The 24,098-nt window shown below is 35.4% G+C and overlaps 2 non-coding genes across 2 annotated transcripts; both read left to right on the forward strand.

Annotated features, from left to right (window-relative positions):
• The first annotated feature begins 9,018 nt into the window (after positions 1 to 9,018).
• LOC132112727 (5S ribosomal RNA) lies at positions 9,019 to 9,137 on the forward strand. Its single transcript, XR_009425028.1, has one exon. It is a non-coding gene; the product is annotated as a 5S ribosomal RNA (ribosomal RNA).
• Positions 9,138 to 18,617: 9,480 nt separating this feature from the next.
• On the forward strand, positions 18,618 to 18,736 carry LOC132112732 (5S ribosomal RNA). Its single transcript, XR_009425029.1, has one exon. It is a non-coding gene; the product is annotated as a 5S ribosomal RNA (ribosomal RNA).
• Positions 18,737 to 24,098: the final 5,362 nt, after the last annotated feature.

The raw sequence follows: 24,098 nt of genomic DNA on the forward strand, positions 1-24,098 counted from the left end.
TTGGTACTTTTTCAGTACTTGGAACAGGACAAGAGTTTTTTATCATCTCAAAAAAAAAAAAATCATTAAACTCATCAGCAAATATTGTTTCATTGTAGGAAAATATAGGCATGCCCTTTCTGTTTTAAAATCACTACATTCACCCCAAATTACCTGCACTCAAAGTGCATCACCACAGTGTTTTATTTTATTTTATTTTATTTTATTTTAATTGGTTTGGTTTTATTTTAACCTTATGACATTTCTGATTTTACATTTCAAAAATAGGCCCCCATTGACTTCCACTCAAAGTGCCTCAACGCAATATTGATTGTATTTATTGATATTAATTTTATTAATTCATTTAAACATTTTTTTTTAATTTAATTTAAGCTAACCAGGTTTGAAATTTCTGTTTTTAAATCACCAAATTCACCCCAAATTACATTCAATTTGAAGTGCCTAACCGCAGTATTTGTTTACTTTTATTTTTTATTTGGTTCGGTTTGGTTTTATTTGAACCAGATGACATTTCTGATGATAAAGTTAAAATAAAAAAATAAAAAAAATCATTAAACTCGTCAGCAAATATTGTTTCATTGTAGGAAAATATAGGCATGCCCTTTCTGTTTTAAAATCACTAAATTCAACCCAAATTACCTGCACTCAAAGTGCATCACCACAATATTTTATTTTATTTTATTTTATTTTAATTGGTTTGGTTTTACTTTAACCAGATGACATTTCTGATTTTAAATTTCAAAAATAGGCCCCCATTGACTTCCAAGTGACTCAACGCAATATTGATTGTATTTATTGATATTCATTTTATTAATTCATTTCAACATTTTTTTTAATTTTATTTAAGTTAACCAGGTTTGAAATTTCTGTTTTAAAATCACCAAATTCACCCCAAATTACATTCATTTTAAAGTGCCTAACCGCAATATTTGTTTACTTTTATTTTTTAGTTTTTATTTGGTTCGGTTTGTTTTTATTTGAACCAGATTACATTTCTGATGATAAAGTTAAAATTAAAAAATAAAAATAAAAATCATTAAACTCGTCAGCAAATATTGTTTCATTGTAGGAAAATATAGGCATGCCCTTTCTGTTTTAAAATCACTACATTCACCCCAAATTACCTGCACTCAAAGTGCATCACCACAATGTTTTATTTTATTTTATTTCATTTTAATTGGTTTGGTTTTATTTTAACCTTATGACATTTCTGATTTTAAATTTAAAAAATAGGCCCCCATTTACTTCCACTCAAAGTGCCTCAACGCAATATTGATTGTATTTATTTATATGAATTTTATTAATTCATTTAAACATTTTGTTTTAATTGAATTTAACCAGGTTAGAAATTTCCCGTTTTTAAATCAACAAAATCACCCCAAATTACATTCAGTTTAAAGTAAGCCAATATTTGTTTACTTTTATTTAATTCAATTTTAACCAGAAGACATTTGTGATTTTAAAGTTGAGAAACAGGCCCCCATTACTTCCACACAAAGTGCGTCACCGCGACATTGATTTTTGTGAATGTATTTATGTATTAAAATGCATTTTTTTTATTGTTACTTATATCTTTCCCTTAATTTAATTCATATCTAAAAAAGAGAGAAGACTTTTCCACTTTTTTGAGTGGAAAAGGGTCTGTTTCTCTTTCCCCAGCCTGTGTGTCTTCTTTAAATAGCTCGCTCTTGACTGTTGTACTCGCTTACGGCCATACCACCCTGAGCTCGTAGTGGTGACAGGAAGTGGTACAGCAAGAAAAGCAAGAAGGGAGAAGGAGTGTGTTTGCTTGTGTGGAGTTGGAGTTTTTTTTTCTTTCGAATTGGTTGAGATAATTGTTGCAAAACAGTGCGTGCAGTTTGCGGCCGTCTAATCCTCAAGCAGCTCTTGCTGTTTGAGGATAAACACTTCTAGTAACAAAGGAGGAGACATGGCTGGACAATTGGATAAGGGAAGAGACCGAATTATGTGGGACGCAAGAGGTGAGGAGCGCAGTTATGATAAAGAACTGACGGTGTTGGTGGAGATGGAAGGGGAGGACAGAATCACAATGATGGAACTGTTGAAGACTGTGAAAGAAGAGTGCGGAGGAGTTATTGGTTGTAGATATAAGTCTCCAAAAGAGTATGAATTAACAATGGAGGATGTGAGAGCAAAAGAGAAAATTTTGGATGGTTTGATGATAAAAAAAAGTCGTGTTATGGTAAAAGAAGTGGATTGCATGGAGATGGTTGTTTCTTTTCTAGGACTGCCCATGTACATTCAAGACGAAGAAATATTGGGAAAACTAAAGGATTGGGGAGTAATGGCAGCGTCTAAAATAAAGAGGAGAATGTGGCCAGGAACTGACATTGCGGATGGGACAAGGTTTTTAAAAGTCAAGTTCAACAGTGTCGTCAAATCTTTGCCTTACTCAACGAAGTTTGAAACGCTCAGTGGGACTGAACACTTCAGGGTTATACACGATCGACAAGTCAAGGTTTGCCGTCTGTGTATACAACCGGGGCATGTTGTGAGGGAATGCCCGAGTTTTAGATGTTTTAGATGCGACAAACAAGGACATTATTCAAGAGAGTGCAAGGAGGAGAAGTGTGGCGTGTGCGGAATGCGACCAGGACGCTGTGTGTGTGAAACGCCGGCAGTGATGGAAGAGGAGAACAGCGAGGAGGAAACGTCGGATCTATACGAGGTGGAGGAGAGCGAAGAGGAAGAGAGTTTAAATGTAGAAGGAGAGGAGAGCCAAATTTCCAGGGGAAGGGAAGAGACAGCGACGACATGGGAAGACATTGGAAGTGAGAACAGCCGGCAGCGGATGAGAGAGAGAAAAAAGAAAGAGTGTACGCCTGGTAAAGAGATGGATCCTAAAGATTTGGAGTGTGAGGATGGAGACCGGAATAAGGTTAAAAGTAAAGATGAAGGTGATGATGCCAAAAAGAAGGAAGAAGAACATTTGAGGGGGAAACGAATGAAGAAAGACGAGGGGGGAGGAAAGGAGGGAGAAGTGCTAGAGAATCGTGTGACAAACGCGGAGGAAGATATGGACACGAGTGAGGGGAAAAGTATGATGAATAAAAGAAAGAAGAAAAGAGCGGAGGAGCACAAGGCAGAAAGTAAGAGTTTGAGTTAATTTGAATGGGTATATGTATATATTTATTTTTTTTTTTTTTTCATAATGTGGGGTGTTTTGCACATTGTGAGTTTAAACAGTAATGGGTTAAGAGACCTGAATAAGTTTGAGAGGGTGAAGAGATTGTTAAAAGCTGATGTGCTATGTTTACAAGAGACGCACTGGACAGGGGACATAATGGATAATATAAAAAATAAATGGGAGGGAGAAATTTATGTAAGTCACGGGAATGTAAATGCCTGTGGAGTGGCCATTTTGACGAAAAGAGAAAGAGTGCAAAATGTGCAACAGATTTATAAAGATGGAAGCGGGAGATTGTTAGGGATTGAATTTATGTTTTGCAATGAATTGTTTAGGCTTATAAATATTTATGCACCGAATGTAGAGGTTGACAGAAAAGAAGTCTTTAATGAAATAAAGACACTATGTAAAGGAAAGTGTATAGTGGTTGGGGACTTTAATGTATGGTGCTCCAGACTGGACGCTTCAAGTAGTGCCAATTTTAAAACTGATGGGTCAAGAAAGATCTTATTAGAGTGGATGCGGAGTGATGATATAGTTGATGTGTGGAGGGAAGAGAATCCATATAAGAGAGAATTTTCGAGAAGACAAATGGTGATGGGTAACTTGAAACAGAGTCGTATAGATCTATGTTTGATGAAAAGAGAAATTCTAAAATATGTCAAGAATGTGAAATATAGTTTTGTTGGTTTAAGTGATCATGCAGTGATGACAGTTAAGATATGTGTTACAGGGGAGAAGAGGGGAGGGGGAGTGTGGTGTTTAAATTCAAATCTGTTAAATGAAATGGCATATAAGGAAAGCATTGTAAAATGTATAAAGTATGAAATGCAGAACCCAGTATATGAAGAAAATATATGTGAGTGGTGGGAGGAAATGAAAAGGAAAATAAAAAAAAGAAGTATTAGATACTCAAAACAGAGGGATTTTATGAAGAGGAGTAAAGTAGAAGTATTGGAAAATGCTTTAAAAGAAGAAGCTAAAAAAATAGAAAATAATCCTGATTATGGTGAAGAGGGCTTTATGAGGTTAAAAACAGAATTAGAAGAGTATGAAAAGGAAAAAAGCAAGGGAATAATAATAAGAAGCAGAGCTAAGTATGCTTTGGAGGGGGAGAGAAGTACAAAGTTTTTCCTCAATTTAGAAAATAAAAAGCAGAGGAGAAATCAGATCTTAGAGCTGGAAAATAAAAAAGGCGACAAAATAAATGATTTTGTGGGGATAATAGAAGAAGTGGAGAATTTTTATAGAGAGTTATTTAAGAGGGAGGGTGTAAAACAAGAGTGTGTGAATGAAGTCTTGAGTACTGTTAATGTGAAGCTAGACGAGGACGAGAAGAATATGTGCGAAAGAGATATAAGTATTGAAGAAATAAAGGATGCAATAAACCAGACAAAAAAGAATAAAAGTCCTGGCTCAGATGGCTTAACCCATGAGTTTTACAAGACGTTTATAGTGACCTTAGCGCCAATACTGTTAAAAGTGTATAAAGGCATGGAGGAGAGAAAGGAAATGCCGGCATCTATGGGCTTAGGTATTATAACCATACTATATAAAAATAAAGGGAATCCATTGAAGTTGGAAAATTATAGGCCTTTGAGTCGGTTAAATTCAGATTATAAAATTTTAACAAAAATTATGGCTAATAGAATTAAACAGGTAGTAGGGAGTATTGTGTCGCCAAGCCAAGCGTACAGCATAGTGGGGAGAGATATTGTGGATACCATCTGTACAATAAGGGACGTTGTTGAAAATATGGGAAAAGACAGGGAGGGGGGATTGGTTTTATCTGTGGATTTGAATAAAGCCTTTGATAGGGTGGAGCACAGTTTTATTGAGCAGACAATGGCAAGATATGGATTTGGAGATAGAATAAGAAAATGGATAAAATTACTATATGACAATGCTAGAAGCTGTGTTAAAATCAATGGGGTATTAACTGATCCCTTCCCATTAGAAAGGTCTGTCAGACGAGGGTGCCCACTATCTGCATTGTTATATTCAATAACAGCGGAACCGCTAGCATCTCTGATAAAACATGATAACGAAATAAGAGGTATTCCAATTCCGTATGGGGGAGTAAGTGTAATCCACCAGTACGCAGACGACACAACTTTTACTATCAGGGATATAGAGAGTGTCAAGAGAATAAGAATGCAGATGGGAATATACGGAAAAGCTTCGGGTGCAAAAATAAATGCTGATAAGTCGGAAATAATGAGTGTAGGTGGAGTAGAGATAGAAGGGTTAGATGTGCCGTTTAAAATAGTGAAAGATCATTTAAAAATATTAGGAGTGAATATAGGAGTAAATATGAAGGAGGCTAGAGATGCAACGTGGACTGGAGTTTTAAACAAAATCAAACAAGTATTAAATTTCTGGAGGCAAAGAGAATTAAGATTAAGAGGAAAGGTAGTTGTGGTTAATTCATTAATTCTTACTAAATGCAACTATGTGATGGGAGCAATTAGTTTACCAGACTGGGTATTGAACGAAATAAAAGAGATTATGAATACTTTTGTGTGGGGAGGTAAAGGAATCAAAATTTCAACAAAAACATTGATAGCAGATTATGAGGAAGGGGGTTTGAGGTTGGTAGATTTAGAGGTTAAGAGGAAGGCAATAAGAGTTAAAACAATAAAAAAGTATTTATGTGACAAAGCAGAGTATGGGTGGAAGGGATATATGAAAACGTATTTAAATGAAGGGGGAGGATGTGGTGAGGAAGGATTGTTTATGGCGTTTAAAAAACCTATGACTGGGAAAATGCCAGAGTTTTATCAGGAAGTGTTTAGTGCTTGGGCTGAGTTTTTAGTTAATGTTAATTATGATTGTGATAATATAAATCAAGTGCTTAACCAGCCATTATTTCTGAACCCAAAAATAAAGAGGAGAGAGAAAACTCTTTATAATAAATTGTTTATGAGAGCGGGAGTTAGAAAAGTGAAAGATATGGCATATGAGTATGTTGAAGGTTTTTTGCCAAATAGGGCTATATATGATTGTGTGGTGGGATGGGATGATGAAATTGAAATATCTAAAGTGGACTGTGAATGTGAAAATATCAAAACGAGCCTACCAGAAGGATGGGCACAAAGGATTGAGAGAGAGACTGTGAAAGTAGGAGATTGGGGATTTCCTGAAATGTATGTTTTGGACAAAGAAGGGGGAAAAGTTTTTTTCCATGAATTGAATGTTAAAACAATTTACAAGATGATGGTGAAAAAGGAAATCAAAACACCTGCATCTGAGGAGGTATGGCCAAGAGTATTCCCTGGAATAAATGTAAAGATGATTTGGAAGAACTTAAATGTGAAATACAATGGACTGGACTGTGAAAACCTGGACTTCAAATTAAGGCATAACAGAATATATACGAAGGTGGTGATTCATCAAATGAACAGAAATGTAAATCGAGAGTGTGATGTTTGTGAGACAGAGCCAGAAACATTGATGCACATTTTTTTTGAATGTAAAGGGCTGGAAGCATTTCATGCTGCAGTAAAAGTGTTAGTGGAAAAAGGAATGGGGATAGATGTGGCAGGGGAGGAATGGAAAAAGTTGTTTTTGTTTGGGATAAGCATGAATAGAAAGGATAGTAAAGTGAATTTATGGAACATGGTTTTAAGTAATGCAAGATATGCGATATGGGTAAGGAGGAACATGGCATATTATGATAGGAAAAAAGTGGATGTAATGGCAATGTTCAAAATGATTTTTAGGAAAAATGTGTATTTGATGTGGAAATATTTGCCTAATGAAGAATTCGAAAGAGCGTTTGTGGAAGGGAGTGAGTTGATTAGAATAGAAGGGGAAAAAGGGTTGTGTATAAAATGTTGAAAAAAACAAAAGAGTTATGAGTTGGGTAAGTTTTGTTGTTTTGGCCTGGCTCTGTGGGTAATCTTTGTTTTGTTTTATGTTTATTTTGAATGATGTATTTGTGGACCGATTATATAGCTTAAGTGCTAGATGCCTTGGTTGAAATATGATTCACGTTTGAAGATTTAAGGATGTGAAACTGAATTAGTTTCTCTTGTAAATATAATTATGTTCTTTTTGATAATAAAAAAAAAAAAAAAAAAAAAGCACGCCCGATCTCGTCCGATCTCGGAAGCTAAGCAGGGTCGGGCCTGGTTAGTACTTGGATGGGAGACCGCCTGGGAATACCAGGTGCTGTAAGCTTTTGCTTTTCCTTCAGCTAACACGCTTGTCCAAGGCTCAGCTTTCATTCTAGTTCCTTTACACTTTTAAACGGATTTGCTGCTGCTTCTTTTTTCTGTGTTTTCGCTTTCTCTGTGCCCTCTTTCTGCTTGCGGTGTGACAAAGGACAGCTCAGCCTCGTCATTCTTCATTTCTCCTGCAGGAGGCGATAGACAGGCCTTTTCTCTGTCTCTACTACAAACTCTTGAGCGCCGCGTGCTCTTTTGGAAATAACACTCCTCTCTTCAGCTTGAGACGGAGCTTCCCAAATTTGATTGTCATCCGAGCCCCTTAGTGGTAAACTACACAGGAGATGTACCCTCTTAGATTTAAAGTTAATTTTTCAATAACTTAACAAAAAACACATTCTCATGTTCATTTTTCACTGATGTTGGTGTGTGATCAAATGATTTGCAAGTAAACAAACGAGACATTTCAGCTATTTTGGTACTTTTTCAGTACTTGGAACAGGACAAGAGTTTTTTATCATCTCAAAAAAAAAAAATCATTAAACTCGTCAGCAAATATTGTTTCATTGTAGGAAAATATAGGCATGCCCTTTCTGTTTTAAAATCACTACATTCACCCCAAATTACCTGCACTCAAAGTGCATCACCACAGTGTTTTATTTTATTTTATTTTATTTTATTTTAATTGGTTTGGTTTTATTTTAACCTTATGACATTTCTGATTTTACATTTCAAAAATAGGCCCCCATTGACTTCCACTCAAAGTGACTCAACGCAATATTGATTGTATTTATTGATATTAATTTTATTAATTCATTTCAACATTTTTTTTAATTTTATTTAAGTTAACCAGGTTTGAAATTTCTGTTTTAAAATCACCAAATTCAACCCAAATTACATTCATTTTAAAGTGCCTAACCGCAATATTTGTTTACTTTTATTTTTTAGTTTTTATTTGGTTCGGTTTGTTTTTATTTGAACCAGATGACATTTCTGATGATAAAGTTAAAATTAAAAAATAAAAATAAAAATCATTAAACTCGTCAGAAAATATTGTTTCATTGTAGGAAAATATAGGCATGCCCTTTCTGTTTTAAAATCACTACATTCACCCCAAATTACCTGCACTCAAAGTGCATCACCACAATGTTTTATTTTATTTTATTTCATTTTAATTGGTTCGGTTTTATTTTAACCTTATGACATTTCTGATTTTACATTTCAAAAATAGGCCCCCATTTACTTCCACTCAAAGTGCCTCAACGCAATATTGATTGTATTTATTGATATGAATTTTATTAATTCATTTAAACATTTTGTTTTAATTGAATTTAACCAGGTTAGAAATTTCCCGTTTTTAAATCAACAAAATCACCCCAAATTACATTCAGTTTAAAGTAAGCCAATATTTGTTTACTTTTATTTAATTCAATTTTAACCAGAAGACATTTGTGATTTTAAAGTTGAGAAACAGGCCCCGATTACTTCCACACAAAGTGCGTCACCGCGACATTGATTTTTGTGAATGTATTTATGTATTAAAATGCATATTTTTTATTGTTACTTATTTCTTTCCCTTAATTTAATTCATATCTAAAAAAGAGAGAAGACTTTTCCACTTTTTTGAGTGGAAAAGGGTCTGTTTCTCTTTCGCCAGCCTGTGTGTCTTCTTTAAATAGCTCGCTCTTGAATGTTGTACTCGCTTACGGCCATACCACCCTGAGCACGCCCGATCTCGTCCGATCTCGGAAGCTAAGCAGGGTCGGGCCTGGTTAGTACTTGGATGGGAGACCGCCTGGGAATACCAGGTGCTGTAAGCTTTTGCTTTTCCTTCAGCTAACACGCTTGTCCAAGGCTCAGCTTTCATTCTAGTTCCTTTACACTTTTAAACGGATTTGCTGCTGCTTCTTTTTTCTGTGTTTTCGCTTTCTCTGTGCCCTCTTTCTGCTTGCGGTGTGACAAAGGACAGCTCAGCCTCGTCATTCTTCATTTCTCCTGCAGGAGGCGATAGACAGGCCTTTTCTCTGTCTCTACTACAAACTCTTGAGCGCCGCGTGCTCTTTTGGAAATGACACTCCTCTCTTCAGCTTGAGACGGAGCTTCCCAAATTTGATTGTCATCCGAGCCCCTTAGTGGTAAACTACACAGGAGATGTACCCTCTTAGATTTAAAGTTAATTTTTCAATAACTTAACAAAAAACACATTCTCATGTTCATTTTTCACTGATGTTGGTGTGTGATCAAATGATTTGCAAGTAAACAAATGAGACATTTCAGCTATTTTGGTACTTTTTCAGTACTTGGAACAGGACAAGAGTTTTTTATCATCTCAAAAAAAAAAAAATCATTAAACTCATCAGCAAATATTGTTTCATTGTAGGAAAATATAGGCATGCCCTTTCTGTTTTAAAATCACTACATTCACCCCAAATTACCTGCACTCAAAGTGCATCACCACAGTGTTTTATTTTATTTTATTTTATTTTATTTTAATTGGTTTGGTTTTATTTTAACCTTATGACATTTCTGATTTTACATTTCAAAAATAGGCCCCCATTGACTTCCACTCAAAGTGCCTCAACGCAATATTGATTGTATTTATTGATATTAATTTTATTAATTCATTTAAACATTTTTTTTTAATTTAATTTAAGCTAACCAGGTTTGAAATTTCTGTTTTTAAATCACCAAATTCACCCCAAATTACATTCAATTTGAAGTGCCTAACCGCAGTATTTGTTTACTTTTATTTTTTATTTGGTTCGGTTTGGTTTTATTTGAACCAGATGACATTTCTGATGATAAAGTTAAAATAAAAAAATAAAAAAAATCATTAAACTCGTCAGCAAATATTGTTTCATTGTAGGAAAATATAGGCATGCCCTTTCTGTTTTAAAATCACTAAATTCAACCCAAATTACCTGCACTCAAAGTGCATCACCACAATATTTTATTTTATTTTATTTTATTTTAATTGGTTTGGTTTTACTTTAACCAGATGACATTTCTGATTTTAAATTTCAAAAATAGGCCCCCATTGACTTCCAAGTGACTCAACGCAATATTGATTGTATTTATTGATATTCATTTTATTAATTCATTTCAACATTTTTTTTAATTTTATTTAAGTTAACCAGGTTTGAAATTTCTGTTTTAAAATCACCAAATTCACCCCAAATTACATTCATTTTAAAGTGCCTAACCGCAATATTTGTTTACTTTTATTTTTTAGTTTTTATTTGGTTCGGTTTGTTTTTATTTGAACCAGATTACATTTCTGATGATAAAGTTAAAATTAAAAAATAAAAATAAAAATCATTAAACTCGTCAGCAAATATTGTTTCATTGTAGGAAAATATAGGCATGCCCTTTCTGTTTTAAAATCACTACATTCACCCCAAATTACCTGCACTCAAAGTGCATCACCACAATGTTTTATTTTATTTTATTTCATTTTAATTGGTTTGGTTTTATTTTAACCTTATGACATTTCTGATTTTAAATTTAAAAAATAGGCCCCCATTTACTTCCACTCAAAGTGCCTCAACGCAATATTGATTGTATTTATTTATATGAATTTTATTAATTCATTTAAACATTTTGTTTTAATTGAATTTAACCAGGTTAGAAATTTCCCGTTTTTAAATCAACAAAATCACCCCAAATTACATTCAGTTTAAAGTAAGCCAATATTTGTTTACTTTTATTTAATTCAATTTTAACCAGAAGACATTTGTGATTTTAAAGTTGAGAAACAGGCCCCCATTACTTCCACACAAAGTGCGTCACCGCGACATTGATTTTTGTGAATGTATTTATGTATTAAAATGCATATTTTTTATTGTTACTTATATCTTTCCCTTAATTTAATTCATATCTAAAAAAGAGAGAAGACTTTTCCACTTTTTTGAGTGGAAAAGGGTCTGTTTCTCTTTCCCCAGCCTGTGTGTCTTCTTTAAATAGCTCGCTCTTGACTGTTGTACTCGCTTACGGCCATACCACCCTGAGCTCGTAGTGGTGACAGGAAGTGGTACAGCAAGAAAAGCAAGAAGGGAGAAGGAGTGTGTTTGCTTGTGTGGAGTTGGAGTTTTTTTTTCTTTCGAATTGGTTGAGATAATTGTTGCAAAACAGTGCGTGCAGTTTGCGGCCGTCTAATCCTCAAGCAGCTCTTGCTGTTTGAGGATAAACACTTCTAGTAACAAAGGAGGAGACATGGCTGGACAATTGGATAAGGGAAGAGACCGAATTATGTGGGACGCAAGAGGTGAGGAGCGCAGTTATGATAAAGAACTGACGGTGTTGGTGGAGATGGAAGGGGAGGACAGAATCACAATGATGGAACTGTTGAAGACTGTGAAAGAAGAGTGCGGAGGAGTTATTGGTTGTAGATATAAGTCTCCAAAAGAGTATGAATTAACAATGGAGGATGTGAGAGCAAAAGAGAAAATTTTGGATGGTTTGATGATAAAAAAAAGTCGTGTTATGGTAAAAGAAGTGGATTGCATGGAGATGGTTGTTTCTTTTCTAGGACTGCCCATGTACATTCAAGACGAAGAAATATTGGGAAAACTAAAGGATTGGGGAGTAATGGCAGCGTCTAAAATAAAGAGGAGAATGTGGCCAGGAACTGACATTGCGGATGGGACAAGGTTTTTAAAAGTCAAGTTCAACAGTGTCGTCAAATCTTTGCCTTACTCAACGAAGTTTGAAACGCTCAGTGGGACTGAACACTTCAGGGTTATACACGATCGACAAGTCAAGGTTTGCCGTCTGTGTATACAACCGGGGCATGTTGTGAGGGAATGCCCGAGTTTTAGATGTTTTAGATGCGACAAACAAGGACATTATTCAAGAGAGTGCAAGGAGGAGAAGTGTGGCGTGTGCGGAATGCGACCAGGACGCTGTGTGTGTGAAACGCCGGCAGTGATGGAAGAGGAGAACAGCGAGGAGGAAACGTCGGATCTATACGAGGTGGAGGAGAGCGAAGAGGAAGAGAGTTTAAATGTAGAAGGAGAGGAGAGCCAAATTTCCAGGGGAAGGGAAGAGACAGCGACGACATGGGAAGACATTGGAAGTGAGAACAGCCGGCAGCGGATGAGAGAGAGAAAAAAGAAAGAGTGTACGCCTGGTAAAGAGATGGATCCTAAAGATTTGGAGTGTGAGGATGGAGACCGGAATAAGGTTAAAAGTAAAGATGAAGGTGATGATGCCAAAAAGAAGGAAGAAGAACATTTGAGGGGGAAACGAATGAAGAAAGACGAGGGGGGAGGAAAGGAGGGAGAAGTGCTAGAGAATCGTGTGACAAACGCGGAGGAAGATATGGACACGAGTGAGGGGAAAAGTATGATGAATAAAAGAAAGAAGAAAAGAGCGGAGGAGCACAAGGCAGAAAGTAAGAGTTTGAGTTAATTTGAATGGGTATATGTATATATTTATTTTTTTTTTTTTTTCATAATGTGGGGTGTTTTGCACATTGTGAGTTTAAACAGTAATGGGTTAAGAGACCTGAATAAGTTTGAGAGGGTGAAGAGATTGTTAAAAGCTGATGTGCTATGTTTACAAGAGACGCACTGGACAGGGGACATAATGGATAATATAAAAAATAAATGGGAGGGAGAAATTTATGTAAGTCACGGGAATGTAAATGCCTGTGGAGTGGCCATTTTGACGAAAAGAGAAAGAGTGCAAAATGTGCAACAGATTTATAAAGATGGAAGCGGGAGATTGTTAGGGATTGAATTTATGTTTTGCAATGAATTGTTTAGGCTTATAAATATTTATGCACCGAATGTAGAGGTTGACAGAAAAGAAGTCTTTAATGAAATAAAGACACTATGTAAAGGAAAGTGTATAGTGGTTGGGGACTTTAATGTATGGTGCTCCAGACTGGACGCTTCAAGTAGTGCCAATTTTAAAACTGATGGGTCAAGAAAGATCTTATTAGAGTGGATGCGGAGTGATGATATAGTTGATGTGTGGAGGGAAGAGAATCCATATAAGAGAGAATTTTCGAGAAGACAAATGGTGATGGGTAACTTGAAACAGAGTCGTATAGATCTATGTTTGATGAAAAGAGAAATTCTAAAATATGTCAAGAATGTGAAATATAGTTTTGTTGGTTTAAGTGATCATGCAGTGATGACAGTTAAGATATGTGTTACAGGGGAGAAGAGGGGAGGGGGAGTGTGGTGTTTAAATTCAAATCTGTTAAATGAAATGGCATATAAGGAAAGCATTGTAAAATGTATAAAGTATGAAATGCAGAACCCAGTATATGAAGAAAATATATGTGAGTGGTGGGAGGAAATGAAAAGGAAAATAAAAAAAAGAAGTATTAGATACTCAAAACAGAGGGATTTTATGAAGAGGAGTAAAGTAGAAGTATTGGAAAATGCTTTAAAAGAAGAAGCTAAAAAAATAGAAAATAATCCTGATTATGGTGAAGAGGGCTTTATGAGGTTAAAAACAGAATTAGAAGAGTATGAAAAGGAAAAAAGCAAGGGAATAATAATAAGAAGCAGAGCTAAGTATGCTTTGGAGGGGGAGAGAAGTACAAAGTTTTTCCTCAATTTAGAAAATAAAAAGCAGAGGAGAAATCAGATCTTAGAGCTGGAAAATAAAAAAGGCGACAAAATAAATGATTTTGTGGGGATAATAGAAGAAGTGGAGAATTTTTATAGAGAGTTATTTAAGAGGGAGGGTGTAAAACAAGAGTGTGTGAATGAAGTCTTGAGTACTGTTAATGTGAAGCTAGACGAGGACGAGAAGAATATGTGCGAAAGAGATATAAGTATTGAAGAAATAAAGGATGCAATAAACCAGACAAAAAAGAATAAAAGTCCTGGCTCAGATGGCTTAACCCATGAGTTTTACAAGACGTTTATAGTGACCTTAGCGCCAATACTGTTAAAAGTGTATAAAGGCATGGAGGAGAGAAAGGAAATGCCGGCATCTATGGGCTTAGGTATTATAACCATACTATATAAAAATAAAGGGAATCCATTGAAGTTGGAAAATTATAGGCCTTTGAGTCGGTTAAATTCAGATTATAAAATTTTAACAAAAATTATGGCTAATAGAATTAAACAGGTAGTAGGGAGTATTGTGTCGCCAAGCCAAGCGTACAGCATAGTGGGGAGAGATATTGTGGATACCATCTGTACAATAAGGGACGTTGTTGAAAATATGGGAAAAGACAGGGAGGGGGGATTGGTTTTATCTGTGGATTTGAATAAAGCCTTTGATAGGGTGGAGCACAGTTTTATTGAGCAGACAATGGCAAGATATGGATTTGGAGATAGAATAAGAAAATGGATAAAATTACTATATGACAATGCTAGAAGCTGTGTTAAAATCAATGGGGTATTAACTGATCCCTTCCCATTAGAAAGGTCTGTCAGACGAGGGTGCCCACTATCTGCATTGTTATATTCAATAACAGCGGAACCGCTAGCATCTCTGATAAAACATGATAACGAAATAAGAGGTATTCCAATTCCGTATGGGGGAGTAAGTGTAATCCACCAGTACGCAGACGACACAACTTTTACTATCAGGGATATAGAGAGTGTCAAGAGAATAAGAATGCAGATGGGAATATACGGAAAAGCTTCGGGTGCAAAAATAAATGCTGATAAGTCGGAAATAATGAGTGTAGGTGGAGTAGAGATAGAAGGGTTAGATGTGCCGTTTAAAATAGTGAAAGATCATTTAAAAATATTAGGAGTGAATATAGGAGTAAATATGAAGGAGGCTAGAGATGCAACGTGGACTGGAGTTTTAAACAAAATCAAACAAGTATTAAATTTCTGGAGGCAAAGAGAATTAAGATTAAGAGGAAAGGTAGTTGTGGTTAATTCATTAATTCTTACTAAATGCAACTATGTGATGGGAGCAATTAGTTTACCAGACTGGGTATTGAACGAAATAAAAGAGATTATGAATACTTTTGTGTGGGGAGGTAAAGGAATCAAAATTTCAACAAAAACATTGATAGCAGATTATGAGGAAGGGGGTTTGAGGTTGGTAGATTTAGAGGTTAAGAGGAAGGCAATAAGAGTTAAAACAATAAAAAAGTATTTATGTGACAAAGCAGAGTATGGGTGGAAGGGATATATGAAAACGTATTTAAATGAAGGGGGAGGATGTGGTGAGGAAGGATTGTTTATGGCGTTTAAAAAACCTATGACTGGGAAAATGCCAGAGTTTTATCAGGAAGTGTTTAGTGCTTGGGCTGAGTTTTTAGTTAATGTTAATTATGATTGTGATAATATAAATCAAGTGCTTAACCAGCCATTATTTCTGAACCCAAAAATAAAGAGGAGAGAGAAAACTCTTTATAATAAATTGTTTATGAGAGCGGGAGTTAGAAAAGTGAAAGATATGGCATATGAGTATGTTGAAGGTTTTTTGCCAAATAGGGCTATATATGATTGTGTGGTGGGATGGGATGATGAAATTGAAATATCTAAAGTGGACTGTGAATGTGAAAATATCAAAACGAGCCTACCAGAAGGATGGGCACAAAGGATTGAGAGAGAGACTGTGAAAGTAGGAGATTGGGGATTTCCTGAAATGTATGTTTTGGACAAAGAAGGGGGAAAAGTTTTTTTCCATGAATTGAATGTTAAAACAATTTACAAGATGATGGTGAAAAAGGAAATCAAAACACCTGCATCTGAGGAGGTATGGCCAAGAGTATTCCCTGGAATAAATGTAAAGATGATTTGGAAGAACTTAAATGTGAAATACAATGGACTGGACTGTGAAAACCTGGACTTCAAATTAAGGCATAACAGAATATATACGAAGGTGGTGATTCATCAAATGAACAGAAATGTAAATCGAGAGTGTGATGTTTGTGAGACAGAGCCAGAAACATTGATGCACATTTTTTTTGAATGTAAAGGGCTGGAAGCATTTCATGCTGCAGTAAAAGTGTTAGTGGAAAAAGGAATGGGGATAGATGTGGCAGGGGAGGAATGGAAAAAGTTGTTTTTGTTTGGGATAAGCATGAATAGAAAGGATAGTAAAGTGAATTTATGGAACATGGTTTTAAGTAATGCAAGATATGCGATATGGGTAAGGAGGAACATGGCATATTATGATAGGAAAAAAGTGGATGTAATGGCAATGTTCAAAATGATTTTTAGGAAAAATGTGTATTTGATGTGGAAATATTTGCCTAATGAAGAATTCGAAAGAGCGTTTGTGGAAGGGAGTGAGTTGATTAGAATAGAAGGGGAAAAAGGGTTGTGTATAAAATGTTGAAAAAAACAAAAGAGTTATGAGTTGGGTAAGTTTTGTTGTTTTGGCCTGGCTCTGTGGGTAATCTTTGTTTTGTTTTATGTTTATTTTGAATGATGTATTTGTGGACCGATTATATAGCTTAAGTGCTAGATGCCTTGGTTGAAATATGATTCACGTTTGAAGATTTAAGGATGTGAAACTGAATTAGTTTCTCTTGTAAATATAATTATGTTCTTTTTGATAATAAAAAAAAAAAAAAAAAAAAAGCACGCCCGATCTCGTCCGATCTCGGAAGCTAAGCAGGGTCGGGCCTGGTTAGTACTTGGATGGGAGACCGCCTGGGAATACCAGGTGCTGTAAGCTTTTGCTTTTCCTTCAGCTAACACGCTTGTCCAAGGCTCAGCTTTCATTCTAGTTCCTTTACACTTTTAAACGGATTTGCTGCTGCTTCTTTTTTCTGTGTTTTCGCTTTCTCTGTGCCCTCTTTCTGCTTGCGGTGTGACAAAGGACAGCTCAGCCTCGTCATTCTTCATTTCTCCTGCAGGAGGCGATAGACAGGCCTTTTCTCTGTCTCTACTACAAACTCTTGAGCGCCGCGTGCTCTTTTGGAAATAACACTCCTCTCTTCAGCTTGAGACGGAGCTTCCCAAATTTGATTGTCATCCGAGCCCCTTAGTGGTAAACTACACAGGAGATGTACCCTCTTAGATTTAAAGTTAATTTTTCAATAACTTAACAAAAAACACATTCTCATGTTCATTTTTCACTGATGTTGGTGTGTGATCAAATGATTTGCAAGTAAACAAACGAGACATTTCAGCTATTTTGGTACTTTTTCAGTACTTGGAACAGGACAAGAGTTTTTTATCATCTCAAAAAAAAAAAATCATTAAACTCGTCAGCAAATATTGTTTCATTGTAGGAAAATATAGGCATGCCCTTTCTGTTTTAAAATCACTACATTCACCCCAAATTACCTGCACTCAAAGTGCATCACCACAGTGTTTTATTTTATTTTATTTTATTTTATTTTAATTGGTTTGGTTTTATTTTAACCTTATGACATTTCTGATTTTACATTTCAAAAATAGGCCCCCATTGACTTCCACTCAAAGTGACTCAACGCAATATTGATTGTATTTATTGATATTAATTTTATTAATTCATTTCAACATTTTTTTTAATTTTATTTAAGTTAACCAGGTTTGAAATTTCTGTTTTAAAATCACCAAATTCAACCCAAATTACATTCATTTTAAAGTGCCTAACCGCAATATTTGTTTACTTTTATTTTTTAGTTTTTATTTGGTTCGGTTTGTTTTTATTTGAACCAGATGACATTTCTGATGATAAAGTTAAAATTAAAAAATAAAAATAAAAATCATTAAACTCGTCAGAAAATATTGTTTCATTGTAGGAAAATATAGGCATGCCCTTTCTGTTTTAAAATCACTACATTCACCCCAAATTACCTGCACTCAAAGTGCATCACCACAATGTTTTATTTTATTTTATTTCATTTTAATTGGTTCGGTTTTATTTTAACCTTATGACATTTCTGATTTTACATTTCAAAAATAGGCCCCCATTTACTTCCACTCAAAGTGCCTCAACGCAATATTGATTGTATTTATTGATATGAATTTTATTAATTCATTTAAACATTTTGTTTTAATTGAATTTAACCAGGTTAGAAATTTCCCGTTTTTAAATCAACAAAATCACCCCAAATTACATTCAGTTTAAAGTAAGCCAATATTTGTTTACTTTTATTTAATTCAATTTTAACCAGAAGACATTTGTGATTTTAAAGTTGAGAAACAGGCCCCGATTACTTCCACACAAAGTGCGTCACCGCGACATTGATTTTTGTGAATGTATTTATGTATTAAAATGCATATTTTTTATTGTTACTTATTTCTTTCCCTTAATTTAATTCATATCTAAAAAAGAGAGAAGACTTTTCCACTTTTTTGAGTGGAAAAGGGTCTGTTTCTCTTTCGCCAGCCTGTGTGTCTTCTTTAAATAGCTCGCTCTTGAATGTTGTACTCGCTTACGGCCATACCACCCTGAGCACGCCCGATCTCGTCCGATCTCGGAAGCTAAGCAGGGTCGGGCCTGGTTAGTACTTGGATGGGAGACCGCCTGGGAATACCAGGTGCTGTAAGCTTTTGCTTTTCCTTCAGCTAACACGCTTGTCCAAGGCTCAGCTTTCATTCTAGTTCCTTTACACTTTTAAACGGATTTGCTGCTGCTTCTTTTTTCTGTGTTTTCGCTTTCTCTGTGCCCTCTTTCTGCTTGCGGTGTGACAAAGGACAGCTCAGCCTCGTCATTCTTCATTTCTCCTGCAGGAGGCGATAGACAGGCCTTTTCTCTGTCTCTACTACAAACTCTTGAGCGCCGCGTGCTCTTTTGGAAATGACACTCCTCTCTTCAGCTTGAGACGGAGCTTCCCAAATTTGATTGTCATCCGAGCCCCTTAGTGGTAAACTACACAGGAGATGTACCCTCTTAGATTTAAAGTTAATTTTTCAATAACTTAACAAAAAACACATTCTCATGTTCATTTTTCACTGATGTTGGTGTGTGATCAAATGATTTGCAAGTAAACAAATGAGACATTTCAGCTATTTTGGTACTTTTTCAGTACTTGGAACAGGACAAGAGTTTTTTATCATCTCAAAAAAAAAAAAATCATTAAACTCATCAGCAAATATTGTTTCATTGTAGGAAAATATAGGCATGCCCTTTCTGTTTTAAAATCACTACATTCACCCCAAATTACCTGCACTCAAAGTGCATCACCACAGTGTTTTATTTTATTTTATTTTAATTGGTTTGGTTTTATTTTAACCTTATGACATTTCTGATTTTACATTTCAAAAATAGGCCCCCATTGACTTCCACTCAAAGTGCCTCAACGCAATATTGATTGTATTTATTGATATTAATTTTATTAATTCATTTAAACATTTTTTTTTAATTTAATTTAAGCTAACCAGGTTTGAAATTTCTGTTTTTAAATCACCAAATTCACCCCAAATTACATTCAATTTGAAGTGCCTAACCGCAGTATTTGTTTACTTTTATTTTTTATTTGGTTCGGTTTGGTTTTATTTGAACCAGATGACATTTCTGATGATAAAGTTAAAATAAAAAAATAAAAAAAATCATTAAACTCGTCAGCAAATATTGTTTCATTGTAGGAAAATATAGGCATGCCCTTTCTGTTTTAAAATCACTAAATTCAACCCAAATTACCTGCACTCAAAGTGCATCACCACAATATTTTATTTTATTTTATTTTATTTTAATTGGTTTGGTTTTACTTTAACCAGATGACATTTCTGATTTTAAATTTCAAAAATAGGCCCCCATTGACTTCCAAGTGACTCAACGCAATATTGATTGTATTTATTGATATTCATTTTATTAATTCATTTCAACATTTTTTTTAATTTTATTTAAGTTAACCAGGTTTGAAATTTCTGTTTTAAAATCACCAAATTCACCCCAAATTACATTCATTTTAAAGTGCCTAACCGCAATATTTGTTTACTTTTATTTTTTAGTTTTTATTTGGTTCGGTTTGTTTTTATTTGAACCAGATTACATTTCTGATGATAAAGTTAAAATTAAAAAATAAAAATAAAAATCATTAAACTCGTCAGCAAATATTGTTTCATTGTAGGAAAATATAGGCATGCCCTTTCTGTTTTAAAATCACTACATTCACCCCAAATTACCTGCACTCAAAGTGCATCACCACAATGTTTTATTTTATTTTATTTCATTTTAATTGGTTTGGTTTTATTTTAACCTTATGACATTTCTGATTTTAAATTTAAAAAATAGGCCCCCATTTACTTCCACTCAAAGTGCCTCAACGCAATATTGATTGTATTTATTTATATGAATTTTATTAATTCATTTAAACATTTTGTTTTAATTGAATTTAACCAGGTTAGAAATTTCCCGTTTTTAAATCAACAAAATCACCCCAAATTACATTCAGTTTAAAGTAAGCCAATATTTGTTTACTTTTATTTAATTCAATTTTAACCAGAAGACATTTGTGATTTTAAAGTTGAGAAACAGGCCCCCATTACTTCCACACAAAGTGCGTCACCGCGACATTGATTTTTGTGAATGTATTTATGTATTAAAATGCATATTTTTTATTGTTACTTATATCTTTCCCTTAATTTAATTCATATCTAAAAAAGAGAGAAGACTTTTCCACTTTTTTGAGTGGAAAAGGGTCTGTTTCTCTTTCCCCAGCCTGTGTGTCTTCTTTAAATAGCTCGCTCTTGACTGTTGTACTCGCTTACGGCCATACCACCCTGAGCTCGTAGTGGTGACAGGAAGTGGTACAGCAAGAAAAGCAAGAAGGGAGAAGGAGTGTGTTTGCTTGTGTGGAGTTGGAGTTTTTTTTTCTTTCGAATTGGTTGAGATAATTGTTGCAAAACAGTGCGTGCAGTTTGCGGCCGTCTAATCCTCAAGCAGCTCTTGCTGTTTGAGGATAAACACTTCTAGTAACAAAGGAGGAGACATGGCTGGACAATTGGATAAGGGAAGAGACCGAAACATGTGGGACGCAAGAGGTGAGGAGCGCAGTTATGATAAAGAACTGACGGTGTTGGTGGAGATGGAAGGGGAGGACAGAATCACAATGATGGAACTGTTGAAGACTGTGAAAGAAGAGTGCGGAGGAGTTATTGGTTGTAGATATAAGTCTCCAAAAGAGTATGAATTAACAATGGAGGATGTGAGAGCAAAAGAGAAAATTTTGGATGGTTTGATGATAAAAAAAAGTCGTGTTATGGTAAAAGAAGTGGATTGCATGGAGATGGTTGTTTCTTTTCTAGGACTGCCCATGTACATTCAAGACGAAGAAATATTGGGAAAACTAAAGGATTGGGGAGTAATGGCAGCGTCTAAAATAAAGAGGAGAATGTGGCCAGGAACTGACATTGCGGATGGGACAAGGTTTTTAAAAGTCAAGTTCAACAGTGTCGTCAAATCTTTGCCTTACTCAACGAAGTTTGAAACGCTCAGTGGGACTGAACACTTCAGGGTTATACACGATCGACAAGTCAAGGTTTGCCGTCTGTGTATACAACCGGGGCATGTTGTGAGGGAATGCCCGAGTTTTAGATGTTTTAGATGCGACAAACAAGGACATTATTCAAGAGAGTGCAAGGAGGAGAAGTGTGGCGTGTGCGGAATGCGACCAGGACGCTGTGTGTGTGAAACGCCGGCAGTGATGGAAGAGGAGAACAGCGAGGAGGAAACGTCGGATCTATACGAGGTGGAGGAGAGCGAAGAGGAAGAGAGTTTAAATGTAGAAGGAGAGGAGAGCCAAATTTCCAGGGGAAGGGAAGAGACAGCGACGACATGGGAAGACATTGGAAGTGAGAACAGCCGGCAGCGGATGAGAGAGAGAAAAAAGAAAGAGTGTACGCCTGGTAAAGAGATGGATCCTAAAGATTTGGAGTGTGAGGATGGAGACCGGAATAAGGTTAAAAGTAAAGATGAAGGTGATGATGCCAAAAAGAAGGAAGAAGAACATTTGAGGGGGAAACGAATGAAGAAAGACGAGGGGGGAGGAAAGGAGGGAGAAGTGCTAGAGAATCGTGTGACAAACGCGGAGGAAGATATGGACACGAGTGAGGGGAAAAGTATGATGAATAAAAGAAAGAAGAAAAGAGCGGAGGAGCACAAGGCAGAAAGTAAGAGTTTGAGTTAATTTGAATGGGTATATGTATATATTTTTTTTTTTTTTTTTTTTCATAATGTGGGGTGTTTTGCACATTGTGAGTTTAAACAGTAATGGGTTAAGAGACCTGAATAAGTTTGAGAGGGTGAAGAGATTGTTAAAAGCTGATGTGCTATGTTTACAAGAGACGCACTGGACAGGGGACATAATGGATAATATAAAAAATAAATGGGAGGGAGAAATTTATGTAAGTCACGGGAATGTAAATGCCTGTGGAGTGGCCATTTTGACGAAAAGAGAAAGAGTGCAAAATGTGCAACAGATTTATAAAGATGGAAGCGGGAGATTGTTAGGGATTGAATTTATGTTTTGCAATGAATTGTTTAGGCTTATAAATATTTATGCACCGAATGTAGAGGTTGACAGAAAAGAAGTCTTTAATGAAATAAAGACACTATGTAAAGGAAAGTGTATAGTGGTTGGGGACTTTAATGTATGGTGCTCCAGACTGGACGCTTCAAGTAGTGCCAATTTTAAAACTGATGGGTCAAGAAAGATCTTATTAGAGTGGATGCGGAGTGATGATATAGTTGATGTGTGGAGGGAAGAGAATCCATATAAGAGAGAATTTTCGAGAAGACAAATGGTGATGGGTAACTTGAAACAGAGTCGTATAGATCTATGTTTGATGAAAAGAGAAATTCTAAAATATGTCAAGAATGTGAAATATAGTTTTGTTGGTTTAAGTGATCATGCAGTGATGACAGTTAAGATATGTGTTACAGGGGAGAAGAGGGGAGGGGGAGTGTGGTGTTTAAATTCAAATCTGTTAAATGAAATGGCATATAAGGAAAGCATTGTAAAATGTATAAAGTATGAAATGCAGAACCCAGTATATGAAGAAAATATATGTGAGTGGTGGGAGGAAATGAAAAGGAAAATAAAAAAAAGAAGTATTAGATACTCAAAACAGAGGGATTTTATGAAGAGGAGTAAAGTAGAAGTATTGGAAAATGCTTTAAAAGAAGAAGCTAAAAAAATAGAAAATAATCCTGATTATGGTGAAGAGGGCTTTATGAGGTTAAAAACAGAATTAGAAGAGTATGAAAAGGAAAAAAGCAAGGGAATAATAATAAGAAGCAGAGCTAAGTATGCTTTGGAGGGGGAGAGAAGTACAAAGTTTTTCCTCAATTTAGAAAATAAAAAGCAGAGGAGAAATCAGATCTTAGAGCTGGAAAATAAAAAAGGCGACAAAATAAATGATTTTGTGGGGATAATAGAAGAAGTGGAGAATTTTTATAGAGAGTTATTTAAGAGGGAGGGTGTAAAACAAGAGTGTGTGAATGAAGTCTTGAGTACTGTTAATGTGAAGCTAGACGAGGACGAGAAGAATATGTGCGAAAGAGATATAAGTATTGAAGAAATAAAGGATGCAATAAACCAGACAAAAAAGAATAAAAGTCCTGGCTCAGATGGCTTAACCCATGAGTTTTACAAGACGTTTATAGTGACCTTAGCGCCAATACTGTTAAAAGTGTATAAAGGCATGGAGGAGAGAAAGGAAATGCCGGCATCTATGGGCTTAGGTATTATAACCATACTATATAAAAATAAAGGGAATCCATTGAAGTTGGAAAATTATAGGCCTTTGAGTCGGTTAAATTCAGATTATAAAATTTTAACAAAAATTATGGCTAATAGAATTAAACAGGTAGTAGGGAGTATTGTGTCGCCAAGCCAAGCGTACAGCATAGTGGGGAGAGATATTGTGGATACCATCTGTACAATAAGGGACGTTGTTGAAAATATGGGA

Source organism: Carassius carassius, chromosome 2, assembly GCF_963082965.1.
Source record: "Carassius carassius chromosome 2, fCarCar2.1, whole genome shotgun sequence".
Taxonomy (NCBI): Eukaryota; Metazoa; Chordata; class Actinopteri; order Cypriniformes; family Cyprinidae; genus Carassius; species Carassius carassius.